General features: G+C 41.4%; 1 non-coding gene across 1 annotated transcript; it reads right to left on the bottom strand.

Annotated features, from left to right (window-relative positions):
- Positions 1–16,448: 16,448 nt before the first annotated feature.
- Positions 16,449–16,522, bottom strand: Trnat-cgu (transfer RNA threonine (anticodon CGU)). Its single transcript has one exon. It is a non-coding gene; the product is annotated as a tRNA-Thr (tRNA).
- Between the last annotated feature and the right edge of the window lie 297 nt (positions 16,523–16,819).

Genomic DNA, 16,819 nt, shown 5'->3' with positions numbered 1-16,819 from the left:
TCGATTTTTATGTTTTCTTAGTTACAGGCACTTTTTTGTTCTTACATGTTTACTTCATTTCTGCATTTTTTTTCAGATTTTCAGCTTGGTTCTACACATAATGTTTTTTTCTTTTCAAATGTCGCCGTCTAATGGTTAAATGAAATGCTTTTAAATGCCGCGTCACAGATTGTCTTGCTCGCTCGTATATTCCAGTTGTCTGCTGTATGTGCTGTAATCTTTTTTGAACACGCTGGCGAAGAAGTCAACATTCACGATATGTCTTGAGTACACTATATCCTTTAAATAGCCCCAAAAATACAAATCCAGTGGATCGAGCAAGGCAAGATGTTGCAGCACCACGACCTATCAATTTATTTGGGAAACGCTGACTTAAAATTGTTCTTGCTTGCACAGCAAAATGAGCCCAATCGTGCATGATTCACACTTTCTGAAGTAACGTCAGTGGAACGTCTTTCAGCAAAACATTTAATTATTCCATTAAAAATTCACTGTATGATGCTTCAGTCAGTGTTCTACGGAAAATGAAAGGTACAATTAATTTGTTTCCACTTGTGCCAGCCCTAACATTAATGCTAAACTACTGTTGATGTCTTGTTTTCAAAAATGCAAAAATATTCTCATCCACCCATACACAAATGTTGTGAAAATTTTGCAGACAAATCCTGATAAACTTTACTTCATCAATGAATAGTATGGTAGAGAGAAAGAATTGATCTGGACCAAATGTACCAAGCAAGCAAATAAAAGAAAGCATTTTTCGACTGAAAATTTGTTTCAATATAATCTTGCACTCTCTGGATAACGGAGTTTCCCTTGTGATACTTTCCATGTCCTGTGTGACATGACTCACATTCTGAATTTCTGCTATTTTCTGGTACTGTTTAATATTACTGGTATTTAAAAAAATAATATAACATTAAATTTATTGCTTTTGCTGGTGGCAAGTTTCTAATATGGCAAACTGGTGCATAGAAAACTTTTACTTGTGGATAATGAAATTATATATTTCACCAACCAGCATCAGACTCCCATCAGACCGACGAGAATATTGACCAACGGCATTGTTTGGAGGCCTGTGACCGATCTAAAAATTACGCAGTCTGCGTAATTACATTTCCGGGTTACTGATAGAAAAGACCGGTAAAAGAAATCTCAAGGGCGCTGAAATAAAAGTTTGATAAAGTAATAGCCGTTTCAAAGCAGAAGAAATAAAAAATCGGGAACAACATGGACAGAAGAAAGGAAGAGACTTCATGGGGAGAAAGTGAGGCAATACTGGAAAAATAGGAAACAACAACAAAGGAAGAAGAGGAACTGCAGTTGAGGTTGTTAACGTGATCCTAGTTGGTGAATACGATTGCAAATAAATAAATAAATAAATAATTCGTCGGCAACTCTCCTTCGCTGCTGCCTGAAAACGTTCTAAAATGTAGCATAATAATTTGATATGTAGAATTAATGAAGTCTTAATTAAAACATGGCTATTGTAATTAAATTAGCGTGACTATTTAATCAAAAGTTATAGATACGACAGCGACACTTACATTTTTGAAACAATCATCGAAAACCAACGAGAGACAGAGAGAGCTCATAGCTCCTGCTTTTATATAATCCAAAAACAAATTACGGTGACTGCCTTCAACGTGCTTTACAGTTTCAATGCACAAACATTTCTCTGGATATAAGAACGCAGGCTTCCGCGGCCGGTGTCACAGTGATTAAAATTCTGCACTGAGGAAGGCCGTTGCAATTCGGCCGAATCGTCGATTTTAGTTTATTATTGTTGTTAGTTTTTAGCAGTTCAAAAATGGTTCAAATGGCTCTGAGCACTATGGGACTTAACTTCTGAGGTCATCAGTCCCCTAGAACTACTTAAACCTAACTAACCTAAGGACTTCACACACATCCATGCCCGAGGCAGGATTCGAACCTGCGACCGGAGCGGTCACGCGGTTCCAGACTGAAGCGCCTAGACCGCAGTTTTTAGCAGTGACGCGGCATAATACCCAAATACCCAGAAGAATTTTAATTACTATTTCTCTGGATCTTTCTGAACCGGAACAGCAAACAAAATACATTCCTTACATTAAATCGTGATCTTTTCTCCTTACATTACAGATTTATTTATACAGAAAAAATAAATTCTTAATGTATTTTAGGCTTAATTAAAAGATTGGAGCATATTCTATGAATTATTCAAAAAAGCAACATTTCAACCGCTACCATTATTGTTCTCAATATGAGGAAGTAATCGATTTCTAAATCAAGTGTTCTGACACTGTATGGTCTTATGACCTTTTCTCAAACGAGGCTGTCTCCGGAAGCCGTTCATATATTCTTTGAAAGGTCATATAGTTCGATAAGTAGCTATTAAGAAATCTTTTAGCTTAAAAATATCTGGCTTCAGATGCAATGCAATTTGCATGTCCATACATCAGGTGCATGTCCGCTATGTGGTGAACAGAATACAATTTAGCCATAAATAGTCCAGAAAGAATATGGTCAAGTAGGCGTCACGCCGATGACTGGAAGTCAGACGCAGTACGTCCCTCTCCAGCTTACGTCGTTGACGCACTCTTGCTAGGTGGCGCCACTTTCGGAAACAGCTGACTAGATTTTTTTTTTTTGGGGGGGGGGGGGGAAGTGTGTTCGGTACACACTATAAACTAGTAAAGTAAACTTCGACTCCTTATTGTGTTCTCAATACCACTCAATACTCACTTGTACCATGGGAACGAAGATAAACACCAGAAGGCTTTGAATTAACACTTCCCATAACAAACATTTGAAAAGAGAAAATGCCCGTAGAACCAAGCCGCTAATATCCCAAAAATAGTTGTAATATATGTATTACAGGTCTTAAAAAATTTGAAATAGATGGTGAGCAAAGAACCAACAAACTGGCATCTTACGCTTTGATGTTCTTCTCTGAAAACACTATTTTCTTGAAAAGCTGAAGAGTTTATCCGAAGAGCATATCAAGAACAACTCAACAAAAAACGTTATCTCGAAAGGAGATAGGAGAAACGGACAGAACAGAAACTAATATCAGTGAGCTTATTAAGTAAGAACACATGACATTCTGTACTCCACAATTACATCGATGACTTTTATAGGGTGGAACCGTATTAAGAACAAAAATAGTGGCGAGGAATACATGAGCAGAAGAAGTCAGTCTTTTTAATTATCTAGGATGTGGTATCATGTAAAAGCATGACACCGAAGTAGACATGAAAGTAGCAACATCTGGAAACATGTGTTTAAAAATAAAATACTTCGTAAACAAGATACAAAAAAAAAATATAAAGTAAGTTTTACAAAGTAATGGCCGTCCACACACTACCCTACGAAAGTGAATCGTTTGTCATTTACCAAGTACAATGTAGTAAGATCCCGGTAGCTAAAATCAGATTTCTTAGAGCTGTGAATAGCTATACCAGAGTAAACAGATTAAAGAACAGCGATATTAAGAGGGAATTAAACATACTAACGTAGGAAGCAATGTGGAAGACAAAATTAGAAAATAGGCCGAACATCCTCCCGGAATGAACAGTGGCAGTTTACAGTACAAAGTTACAAAATATAATGTGACAGGCTGAAGAAGTCTGGAAGGTCACGAAAGAGAGGAGCACTGTACCAGACAAAGGCCTAACATTTGATTTGAAGTGCAGAAGAAGATTGAACAATTTCTGCTATTACACCTTGACAATTTATGACCTGTTTTAAAATACTAGGTTGTTGTTGTTGTTGTTGTTGTTGTGGTCTTCAGTCCCGAGACTGGTTTGATGCAGCTCTCCATGCTACTCTATCCTGTGCAAGCTTCTTCATCTCACAGTAACTACTGCAACCTACATCCTTCTGAATCTGCTTAGTCTCCCTCTACGGTTTTTACCCTCCACGCTGCCTTCCAATAATAAATTTGTGATCCCTTGCTGCCTCAGAACATGTCCTACTAACCGATCCCTCCTTCTAGTCAAGTTGTGCCACAAACCTCTCTTCTCCCCAATCCTATTCAGTACCTCCTCATTAGTTGTGTGATCTATCCATCAAATCTTCAGCATTCTTCTGTAGCACCAGCTTTCAAAAGCTTCTATTCTCTTCTTGTCTAAACCATTTATCGTCCACGTTTCACTTCCATACATGGCTACATTCCATACAAATACTTTCAGAAACGACTTCCTGGCACTTAAATCTATACTCGATGTTAACAAATTTCTCTTCTTGAGAAACGCTTTCCTTGCCATTGCCAGTCTACATTTTATATCCTCTCTACTTCGACCATCATCAGTTATTTTGCTCCCCAAATAGCAAAACTCCTTTACTACTTTAAGTGTCTCATTTCCTAATCTAATTCCCTCAGCATCACTCTATTTAATTCGACTACTAGGTAAGAGATTTTTAATCGTACAATAAATGCATAAATTTAGTTAGTTAGTTACACGTTCCATAAACGATTTGAACAAGTCTCAGTGGGTTTACGGGATATGTATACATGATTAGTGTTACCATTAATGAACACATTAATATTTTTAGTCCTACTCATGCAGCTGCACTTATTTATTGTTATTGTTATTAACATCATTAATATTTAATGGAGCCGTCAAGAAGTGATTTTAAATTAGATTTAAAACTTGCCTCGCTGCCTGTCAGACATTTTATCTTATTGGGCAAATGGTCAAAAATTTTTATTGCTTAATATTTAGCCTCTCACTGAGTCACTTACAGCTGTAATAATGGATAATAAAGGCTATTTTTCCCTCTAGTACTGTAGGTATGGTCATCACTGTTGTTTTCAAATTATGATGTATTATTTATGACGAATTTCGTTAGAGAATTTCTGTATTGTGACGGCGCAATTAAAACGCCTAGCTCCTTGAAGAGATACTACCTACATGACGTCCGTGGATGAACACCAGATACTGTTCTTAGTGGTCGCTTTTGCGCAATCAATATTGCTTTATAAGTTATTTGTTACCACAGAAAATTATTTCGTAAGATGTTAGTGAGCGGAAATAAGCAAATTAAGTCAGGAAGCTGATACGTTAGTTTCCAAGATTAGCAATTATACGAAAAGCAAAAGTAGCTGAAGTTTATTTCTTGAGAAGCTCAGGAATATACTTTTCCATTTCAAGTTTTCATCAATAGGAACACCCAAGCCGGCCGGTGTGGTCGAGCGGTTCTAGGCGCATCAGTCTGGAACCGCGCGACCGCTACGGTCGCAAGTTCGAATCTGGCCTCGGTCATGGATGTGTGTGATGTCCTTAGGTTAGTTAGGTTTAAGTAGTTCTAAGTTCTAGGGGAATGATGACCTCAGAACTTAAGTCCCATAGTGCTCAGAGCCACTTGAACCATTTTTTGAACACCCGAAAATTTGGAGCGTTCTAACCTATTTACTGGCTCTTGCTCATGTGCTACATCAGTCGTTAGGACGACCATTTATTGTACAGCGCTGTATATAGTTTTTTTTTCTTCAAAATTCGAGGAAAGTCCATTTTCAGAGAGCCACTCAAAGTTCATTGGAAAATATAATTTTCTAACTCACTCCTTGCTTTCTCTCTAATGGGACTTACTATAATGGCAGCCTGCAAAAAGTACTAATTTTGCTTGTTGAATGATAAGTGGAAGGTCATTCATATATATGAGTAGGAGTGGGTCCAAAATCGAACCCTGTGGGACTCCCTCTGTGATTCTTTTTTCCCCCAGTCTTTAAAATTTTCTACGTTTCCAACATTATCTGGATTATTCAGCACAGCCTCCTGCATTATGTTTGTTAAGTATGATTGAAACCAGCTATGAGTAACGCTATGAATTCCATAAAACTTGTGTTATTCTAAAAGAGTAACATGGTCTATGCAAACAAGGAAGATGGCAAAAAATACCAACTGGCGATATATAATTATTTAAGGCTTGTACAATTTGATGAGAGAATGAATAAATAGTATAATCAGTCGAGCAATCCTTCTGGAATCCGAACTGTGATATACAAAATAAACTGTTTACATATAAGTGGGCGACTACTCTTGAGTGTATTACTTTTTCGAATATTTTTAAAGAAAATTTTCCTGCAAGTAAGTTGGATGATAATTGTTGCAGTTTGCCTTGTCACCTTTCTTATGAAGTGGTGTAACAATGACGTGTTTGAACATTTTTGTAAAAATTCCCTGTGCCAGTGATGCATTGCATATATCACTAAGGATATAAATGATTCGTCGAGAGGAGATTTTCGATCTTGAGGAAGGTGGCGAAAGGCCGGCGCAAACCGCGTTCCAAACTTGTGCAGCAGATTGACGGCAAAGAGCGGGTGATTGCTGGCGCCGCAGCTCGGCTAAACAGCGCCGGCACTTATCTCGTTGATCGCGCCGAGGTGCGGGCCGCCGCTGGCCTCATTAGCCGCAGTGGTGGTGGTGGTCCCACGCGATGCGGCCAGATAGCGCACGCGCCTGCCCGGCTCAGGCAGCGCGGAACCGCCTCGTCACCACACAACAGGCCGTTTGGACTGCGGGGAGCCTCCAACAGCTCTGCCCGTCGCCGGAGGACAAACAAAGGTGCTCGAGAGCTGCGACGTGGTGGCTTGCGTCCTTAGCTCTTTCGGCAAATTCCCACCGTTAACAAACGCGGGCGGTTCTTTGGGGTACCCGCAGGTGCTAGGTCTAACAAATGCTTTTGATAAAACGTATATACAAAGTGACTCACCTGCCCTACCGATGTCGCTTTATGCAACACGTAATGGTATATCTGGCAGTGCCCGATTTTTTTCCCCCTCGATTGCTACGTCGAGACCATTATCCTACACAAAAAAATGAACAGGACCATTTTGTAGGTAATTTAATGTAGTTAAAATTTAAATTGGGCTGTAGGCCACGTTTTTCAATTTATTGAAGAAAAGATTGACCAAGCGCGAGGAGGACTTACTAACTGACGGTTCTGTACAAACCTAATTATGTACACAGTTCAGCCATCGTAGGAAACGAGAATCTCAACGATTTTTACCTCATATCGATACTGGCAAGATATCGGTCCCGAGAATTCCAAGACCGTATCAAAATTTCTACAGCAGTTTTTCAGTCTAGCCTGGACACACAAAAGCAAGCAGGGATCTTCAATTTATAAATGTGTAGAGACGTATGTATAGTGCATTACCCTTGAACTTCGCCATTGGGGGGGGGGGGGGGAGGGGGGAGGCTTGCATGCCTCAGCGATACAGGCAGCCCTACCATAGGTGCAACCACAACAGAGGGGTATCTGTTGAGAGGCCAGACAAATTTCTGGTTCCTGAAGAAGAGCAGCAGCCTTTCCACGGGCAACAGTCTGGATGACTGACTGATCTGGCCTTGTAACATTACCCAATGATCTGGCCTTGTAGTATTACCCAAAACGGCTTTGCTGTGCTGGTACTGTGAACGGCTAAAAGCACGGGGAAACTACAGCCACAATTTTTCCCGAGGGCATGCATCTTTACTGTCCGGATAAATTATAATGGCGTCCTCTTGGGTAAAATATTCCGGAGGTAAAATAGTCCTCTATTCGGATCTCCGGGTGGGGACTACTCAGGAGGACGTCGTTATCAGGAGAAAGAAAACTGGCGTTCTACGGATCAGAGCCGCTGTGGCCGAGCGGTTCTAGGCGCTTCAGTCCGGAACCGCGCTGCTGCTACGATCGCAGGTTCGAATCCTGCCTCGGGCATGGATGTATGTGATGTCCTTAGGTTACTTAGGTTTAAGTAGTTCTAAGTCTAGGCGACTGATGACCTCAGATGTTAAGTCCCATAGCGCTTAGAGCCATTTGAACCATCTACGGATCGGAACGTGGAATATCAGAACCATTAGTTGGGAAGGGAAGGTTAGAAAATTTAGAAAGGGAAATGAATAGGTTAAAGTTAGATATAATGGGAATTAGTCAAGTTCGTGATAGGAGGAACAAAACTTCTGGTCAGGTGAATACAGGGGTTCTAAATACAAAATCACATAGGGGTAATGCAGGAGTAGGTTTAATAATGAATAAAAATAAAAAAAAATAGGGCCTACGGTAAGCTACTGCGAACAGCATAGTGAACGCATTATTGTAGCCAAGTAAAAACGAAGCCCACGCCTGCCACAGTAGTACAAGTTGATATGCCAACTAGCGCCGCAGATGATGAACAAATTGAAGAAATGTATGAAGCGATAAAAGAAATTATTGAGATAGTGAAAGGAGACGAAAATTTAACAGTCATGGGTGACTGGAATTCGATAGTAGGAAAAGGAAGTGAAAGAAAAGTAGTAAGTGAATATGGAATGGGGATAAGGAATGCAAGAGGAAGCTGGCTGGTAGAATTTTGCACAGAGGATAACTTAATCATAGCTAACACTTGGTTTAAGAATCATGAAAGAAAGTTGTATACGTGGAAGAGGCATGGAGACACTGGAAGGTTTCAAATGGTAAGACAGAGATTCAGAAACCAGGTTTTAAACTGTAAGACATTTCCAGGGGCAGATGTGGACTGAGCAAAATTTATTGCTCATGAACTGTAGATAAAAACTGAAGAAACTGCAATAAGATGGGAATTTAAGAAGATGGGACCTGGATAAACTGAAAGAACCAGAGGTTGTACAGAGTTTCAGGGAGAGTATAAGTGAACAATTGACAGGAATGGGGGAATGAAATACAGTAGTAGAAGAATTGGTAGCTCTGAGGGATGAAATAGTGAAGGCAGCAGAGGATCAAGTAGGTAAAAAGACGAGGACTAGTAGAAATCCTTGGGTAACGGAAGAGATATTGAATTTAATTGATGAAAGGAGAAAATGTAAAAATGCAGTAAATGAAGCAGGCAAAAAGGAATACAAAACGTCTCAATAATGAGATCGACAGGAAGTGAAAAATGGCAAAGCAGGGATGGCTAGAAGCCAAATATAAGGATGTAGAGGCACATATCACTAGGGCTAAGATCGATACTGCCAACTGGAAAATTAAAGAGACCTTTGGAAAAAAGAGAACCACCTTCATGAATATCAAGAGCTCAGATGGAAAACCAATTTTAAGCAAAGAAGAGAAAGCAGAAAGGTGGAAGAAGCGTATAGAGGGTCTATACAAGGGCGATGTACTTGAGGGCGATATTATGGAAATGGAAGAGGACGTAGATGAAGATGTAATGGTAGATATGATACTGCGTGGAGAATTTGACAGAGTACTGGAGGACCAAAGTCGAAACCAGACCCCGGGAGTAGACAACATTCCATTATAATGGATACTACTGATAGCCTTGGGAGAGCTAGCAATGACCATCTGTTAAGCAAGATGTATGAGACAGGCAAAATACCCTCAGACTTCAAGAAGATTATAATAATTGCAATACATAAGAAAGCGGTGTTGACAGTTGAGAAAATTACCGAACTACCAATTTAATAAGTAACGGCTGCAAAATACTAACACGAATTCTTTACAGACGAGTGGAAAAACTGGTAGAAACCGACCTCGGGAATGATGAGTTTGGATTAAGTAGAAGTGTTGCAACACTGGAGGCAGTATTGACCCTACATTTATCTTAGAAGGAAAGGCAAACCTACGTTTCTAGCATTTGTAGACTTAGACAAAGCTTTTGACAATGTTGACTGGTATACCGTCTTTCAAATTCTGAAGATGGCAGGGGCCAGTACCGGGAGCGAAAGGCCATTTACAATTTGTACAGGAAACAGATGACAGAAGAGTCGGGGGCCACAAAAGGGAATCAGTGGTTGAGAAGGGAGTGACACTGAGTTGTATCCTATCCCCGATGTTACTTAATCTGTATACTGAGCAAGCAATAAAGGAAATAAAAGAAAAAAAATGTAGAAGATACAAAAACTTCGAGGTTTGCCGACGACATTGTAATTTGTCAGAGACAGCAAAGGACCAGGAAGAGCAGTTGAATGGAATGGACAATGTCTTGAAAGGAGGATATAAGATGAACATCAATAAAAGCAAAACGAGGATGATGGACTGCAGTCGAATTAAATGAGGTAGTGCTGAGGGAACTAGATTAGGAAATAATACACTTAACATAGTAGATGGGTTTTGCTATTTGGAGAGCAAAATAACTGATGATGTCGAAGTAGAGAGGACATAAAGTGTAGACTGGCAATGGCAAGGAAAGCGTTTCTGAAGAAGTGAGATTTGGTAACATCGAGTACAGATTTAAGTGTTAGGAAGTCTTTTCTGGAAGTATTTGTATGAAGTGTAGCCATGTATGGAAGTGAAACATGAAGGATAAATAGTTTAGACAGGAAGAAATGTGGTGCTACAGAAGAATGCTGACGATTAGATGGGTAGATCACGTAACTAATGAGGAGGTACTGAATAGAATTGGGGAGTAGAGGAAGTTGTGACGCAACTTGACTAGAAGAAGGAATCGGTTGGTAGGAAACTTTTTGAGACACCAAGAGATCACCAAATTTGTACTAGAGGTAATACACTAAGCAGATTCAGAGGATGTTGATTGCAGTAGTTACTCGGTGATGAATAACCTTACACAGGATAGAGTAGCGTGAAGAGCTGCATCAGTCTAGTCTCTGGACTGAAGACGACAACAAAAAAAGAGAGGAGATTTATTAAAACATTTTTATTTACTTACTAAGACGTGATTACAACTTACATTTCATGTTGGTTTGCAGTAATTTTCGTATACTATGCTTTTGACGGATGATGAATCCAATGGATGTTCAAATTGCAAAAAATTTTTTTATGTGATTACAGTTTAACAAGTTTCAGATTTTTTACTTGGTTCTTGCCAAATTTCGTGTTTCTAGCTGAACGGGAAATACCCTACAGGTTCTGACGAGTGAGTTTGCCTTTATCAAGATATGTAACATAAATGACCGACTCTTTTGATTGCACAGAATTGGAAGCTTAAATTTTTTGCACCGCCGAGGCACCATAGACTTTAATATGTGACATAAATTTGAGCTGGCCAGTGTGGCCGAGCGGTACCAGACACTTCAGTCTGGAACCGCGCGACCGCTCCGGTCGCAGGTTCGAATTCTGCTTCGGGCATGGATGTGTGTGATGTCCTTAGGTTAGTTAGGTTTAAGTAGTTCTAAGCTCTAGGGGACTGATGACCTCAGACGTTAAGTCCCATACTGCTCAGAGCCATTTGAACCATTTTGAACATAAATTTGAACTTGATACGCCAACCTGTTATAGGGAAAGAGGGGTCTTAAAAGATGGACATACAGAGAGACCGATAAATATCATTACAAATTAACAGTTTTCGAATTTTTCCTTCACTTGTACTGCTTCTTGCCAATTTCATGATTCTAGGCGGACGGAAGTACCCTAGCCTATAGGTTTTGACTTGTAAGTTTTCGGGTATCCAAATATGTGACATAAAGGCCGTACCTTTTGGTTCAAGTCACTTAGAAACTTACAAGTCTTACACTTTAAAGGGACCGTAGCCTTCAATATGTGACATAAATCCGAACCTGATGCGTCAACCCGTTTCTGAGAAAATGGGTTCTAAAGTCGGACAGACAGATAGATGAACGCACACAAGGGCAACAAAATGATGCTATAAGGGTACCGTTTCCAAAAGTTGAGGGACGGACCGCAGAAGTTCAGACGCACCTCCACCCTACACTCATCCCTCACCAGTCAGGATTCCTAGTATGTTGTTCGTGGCACTCCGTTCTACTACTGTACAAGAATATCCGACTGCAATAAGTATTCCTGATATCGACCTTTTCTGGTCTGTATTGATTGCACTATTACGCCATCAGCACAGTCGGCTATTTCATTAACATTATTAATTTAAATGTGCCCGCGAGGATAATAAAAGAAAACCGACTTTTGTAAGCATTACATTAAAACTATCTACATTGACAGTGCTATCCAGATTTGACCCTTCCAAGCCCAGTGGTATCGTAGTCAGTAGGTCTGACGAATACAACAATGTAATTGTTTATTTTATGCTGTTAAAATTCACAAAGCTGTTAGATAAAATTTACACATACGTCAATGGTACAATTTAAACGTGCTCGACTAAGCCATTGGCGTAATAAGACCAGTCAATGAAGACTAAAAAAAAGTAGAATGTGCAAATAATTCGCGCAGTCGCAAACTTTTGTACAGGGGCAGGAGGGAGTGGCATGAACAACATACTAGAAATCCGGACCGGTGGGGGCTGAATGTTGGAGTGGGGGAGCGTTTGAAGGTTCATTTTGTACGGCTTTCTGGAATAACTGAAAAACTGCGGCCTCTAGCGAAAACATTTCCCAAAGGAAAATTTAACTGTACGTTACTCTTTCCACAAGAAGGTCCTGTTAATTTTTTCTGTAGGACTGATAGTTGGCGCGTAGCGAGCGAGAGAGTATGAAAACCTCGCGCGTGGTTTTTGAAGGCCAGATATATTGCGGGTTGCATAAAGCGACATCGGTAGGGACAGCTGAATCGCCATGTAGAAACACTATCGATTTCGAAGACGAAGATCCTACACAGAACAAATTCCTGACTTCTAATGCGAATCCACACTCTCTATAAAGACTATAAAAGGCGTCACTTCACTCCTTCAAAAACATAATCATTAACCTCCCTTTAGAACTATACGAAATTACCGAAGAAGTGTATGTACTAAAACATAGCAAGTAATAACTGTTAGAATGTTGACATAGTGAGTAAAACGTCTTCTTCTTCACTTCATATATTGAACAAATTGTCTGTTACGGTATTCCATGTATCGCATGGCCTTCCTACATTTTTTCTTCTAGAGCACTACTGGGCAACCAGTGATCCGCGGGCCGTATCCGACTCTCGACTGGTTTCCATCGGGTCCAAGCACTGGCATTGTATTGATTTAGCGTTACAGAAACAATCCAAGCCTATGCGATCAGTCATCGTAAGTACTTTTGGATAAGTATTTAGAAAATGCTTGCTAATATTGTTTGTGGATTTTAAGACACTAAATTTCAAACACTCTGATGAGCTACCTGCAGTCGCGTCGTGTGACGAGGCGGCCAGCGAGCTTAAGAAAGTGTGTGAATCAGGCCCACGTGTCACCAGAGTTTGCTCTTGCCCGTCCTAGCGCGTTTATAATTGAGAGCTTTTGAAAAACTGTACGTTGTTATTTTTGGCCAGGAGCCCCTTCTGGGGTGTTCGGCCGCCTGGTACAAGCCTTTTCATTTGACATCATTTCAGCGACATTCGTGTCGATGATGATGAAATAATGGTAGGGACGAAACACATAGTTACACATTCCCGAGCGGAGAGAAGCCCCTACCATGCCAGGAAGCGAATCCGGTGACCCGTGATCGAAAGTCTGCAACGCTGACCAAAAGACCACGGGCTGCAGACATTGGGAGTCTTCTCCACCAATACAGTCTACATATTCCTCCCACTTTCTCCTACTTTGTTTCCTTTTTTCCTGTTACTTTATACATTCCTAAATACTTCCGTATATACTAATTTCCTTTACGATATTCTCTTGCTCATCCTTTCACTCTTTTGAGTCTAATTTGTAATTGGCGCTTTGCTGTCACTCATTCTTCAGTTCCATATGTGAGGATTACTAATGGGATGATGACGCAAACAGCCTCTCTCATCGGTAATGCTGGAATTCAATAATTCAGTATGGTGTTGGCCCACCCTTAGCCTCGATGGCAGCTTCCACTCTCGCAGGCATACGTTCAATCAGGTGCCGGAAGGTTTCTTGGGGAATGGCAGCCCATTCTTCACGGAGTGCTGCACTGAGAAGAGGTTGCAAAACATCCCAAAGGTGTTCTATGGGATTCAGGTCACGATTCTGCGCAGGCCAGTCCATTACAGGGATGTTATTGTCGTGTAACCACTCCGCCACAGACAGTAGATTATGAACAGTTGCTTGATCGTGTTGAAAGATGCAATTGCCATCCCCGAATTGCTCTTCAACAGTGGGAAGCAAGAAGGTGCTTAAAACATCAATGCAGGCCTGTGCTGTGATAGTGCCACGCAAAACAACAAGAGGTGGAAGCCCCTCCATGAAAAACACGACCACACCATAACACCACCGCCTCCTAATTTTAATGTTGGCGCTAAACACGCGGGCAGACGACGTTCACCGTGCATTCACCATACCCACATCCTGCCATCGGATCACCACATTGTGTACTGTGATTCGTCACTCCACACAACATTTTTCTACTGTTCTATCGTCCAATGTTTACACTCCTTACACGAAGCGAGGCGCCGTTTGACATTTACCGGCGTGATGTGTGGCTTATGAGCAGCCGCTCGAGCATGAAATCCAAGTTTTCTCACCTTCCACCTAACTGTTATAGTACTTTGAGTGGATCCTGATGCAGTTTGGAATTCCTGTGGGTTGGTCCGAATAGATGTCTGCCTATTACACATTACGGCCCTCTCCAACTGTCGGCAGTCTCTGTCAGTCAACAGACGAGGTCGGCCTATACGCTTTTGTGCTGTACGTGTCCCTTCACGTTTCCACTTCACTATCACATCGGAAGCAGTGAACCTAGGGATGTTTAGGAGTGTGGAAATCTCGCGCACAGACGTATCACACAAGTGACACCCATCACCTGACTACGTACGAAGTCCGTGAGTTCCGCGGAGCGCCCCATTCTGCTCTTTCCCGATGTCTAATGAGTACTGAGTTCGCTGATATGGAGTACCTGGCAGTAGGTGGCAGCACCATGCTCCTAATATGAAAAACATATTATTTGGGGGTGTCCGGATACTTTTGATCACATAGTGTACGTAGTTGTATTTTACCATCGCCTTGGTTTTTAGGCAGTTTTCCATCTGCCTCGGCGAATGAGGGCTGGTTCCCCTTATTCCGCCTCAGCTACACTATGTCGGCGATTGCTGCGCAAACAAGTTCTCCACGTACGCAACGATGTAAAAATGTACTGTATTTGTGAAACCCTGATGTGATGTAAAAGAGCGCCTGATGGCTCTAATCAGTTCAGCCGACTTAAATAAGTGAATAAAAATAAATAGGTTCTCCTCTCACATATTCTGAAAGCGAATTTCTCTGGAACACCCTAGCCAGTTTCCCTGTAGAGATGGTGTTCTGTAGCGTAGACAGAGCACCACATCCAGATCCTCCGATTTCTGTCCATAACCTGAATGGTATCATGGTTCTTTCATCTACTACTCCTTATCTCCTAGGGTTATATAGAAGGATTTCTTGCACGAGCTGGAAGTTTTTGTATAGTCATCTGGCATTTCCGTAACCATTCCTATATTTACCACATTCATTGTTATTATTTTGAGATTCTGGAGATCTTAAAGATTTGCAGTTTTTTTCGGTTTAAAACCTGCATGCCGAGGCTGCTGCCTCCATTGCAAACCATTGTGAAGTCGCAGTCATCGACCACAGGAACCACCTGGTTGTTCCGCCAGTCTCTGCGTCTCCGCCAGCGGGAGTAGTCATAAAGTGCGTTCTACCTATGCAGGGATGTATAGAAAACGTTTCAACTACGCTCATATTATATCCGATAGGTGATGCATACACTTGAGTATGGCTACACAGCTGAAACTACGTAGTACTGAACGATATGAAATAAAATGATGGTTTGAACCTAATAATAACAGACAGAAATTGATCATGGCTATAGACTTTATTGGAATTAAAATATGTGGTAGTGTTAGTACTATTGTTTTCTTGGTGTTAGTGTCGCAGTCTTCTGTCTAAAGATTTGTTTGATGTAGCCCTTCACCGTAGTACATTCAGCGCAATCATCTCCGACTTTGCACAGCTACTACAACCTGCTTCCGCTTCAAACTGTTTGCTGCAGTCAAACCTCGGTTTCCCCCGGCAATGTGTGCGACTCACGGATCCTTCCATTACCAGATTAACTACTGTACGACGCCTCAGGATATGTCCTAAGCCGGCCGCAGTGGCCGAGCGGTTCTAGGCGCTACAGCCTGGAACCGCGCGACCGCTACGGTCGCAGGTTCGAATCCTGCCTGGGGCATGGATGTGTGTGATGTCCTTAGGTTAGTTAGGTTTAAGTAGTTCTATGTTCTAAGGGACTGACGACCTCAGATGTTAAGTCCCATATTGCTCAGAACCATTTCTTGATATGTCCTATTAACAGGTCCATTCTATTGTTCAAGTTGTGTCATAAAGTTCCTTCTCGCCAGTTAGAGCCAAAACCACATCATTAGCTACTCGATGTACCTGCTAAACTCGCATCTGTTGATATAATTGTGCAGTGTCCATTCAGTTTCGGCTCCCATATCGCGTCCACATTGTCTGCTTCTACACTCCACAAGAAATCGTAGGGTGTGTGGTGGTAGGTACTTTTGATATCGTTACCTTTTCGCACCTTCCCTGTTCCATTCGCAAATGTTGAATGGGAATAAATGCTGTCAGCAAACCTCTTTACGAGCTTTAATTTCTATGATTTTCACCCTCGACAACATGTGAAATCACAATGAAATCCAGACCTTTAGTTGCTTACAGGCGTTGATAAATATCAATTGGGACAATTGAAAATGTGTTCCCCGACCGGGACTCGAACCTGGAATCTCCTGCTTACGTGGCAGACGCTCTATCCGTCTGAGCCACCGAGGACACAGAGGATAGTGCGACTGTAGGGACTTATCTCTGGCACGCTCCCCGTGAGACCCACATATTCAAATTACTGTCCACACACTACATTTTTAGTGCCCCTGTCCACTATACTTATTACTCGTGGCAGTCAGTCTACCGAGAGCCGGTAATGTGAGGGCATCCGGACTAAAGGAGATCATTGGTCGGTAATCCTTATCTATATGTAGATGGTATCTGTACTTTCGGGCATGTAGTGTGTGGACAGTAAGTTGGAGATGTAGGAGCGTGCCAGAGATAAGTCCCTGCAGTCGCACTATC

Source organism: Schistocerca cancellata, chromosome 9 (assembly GCF_023864275.1).
Source record: "Schistocerca cancellata isolate TAMUIC-IGC-003103 chromosome 9, iqSchCanc2.1, whole genome shotgun sequence".
Classification (NCBI taxonomy): Eukaryota; Metazoa; Arthropoda; class Insecta; order Orthoptera; family Acrididae; genus Schistocerca; species Schistocerca cancellata.
The sequence above is the reverse complement of the archived record's forward strand: the minus strand, read 5'-3'. Positions and strand labels throughout refer to the sequence as shown.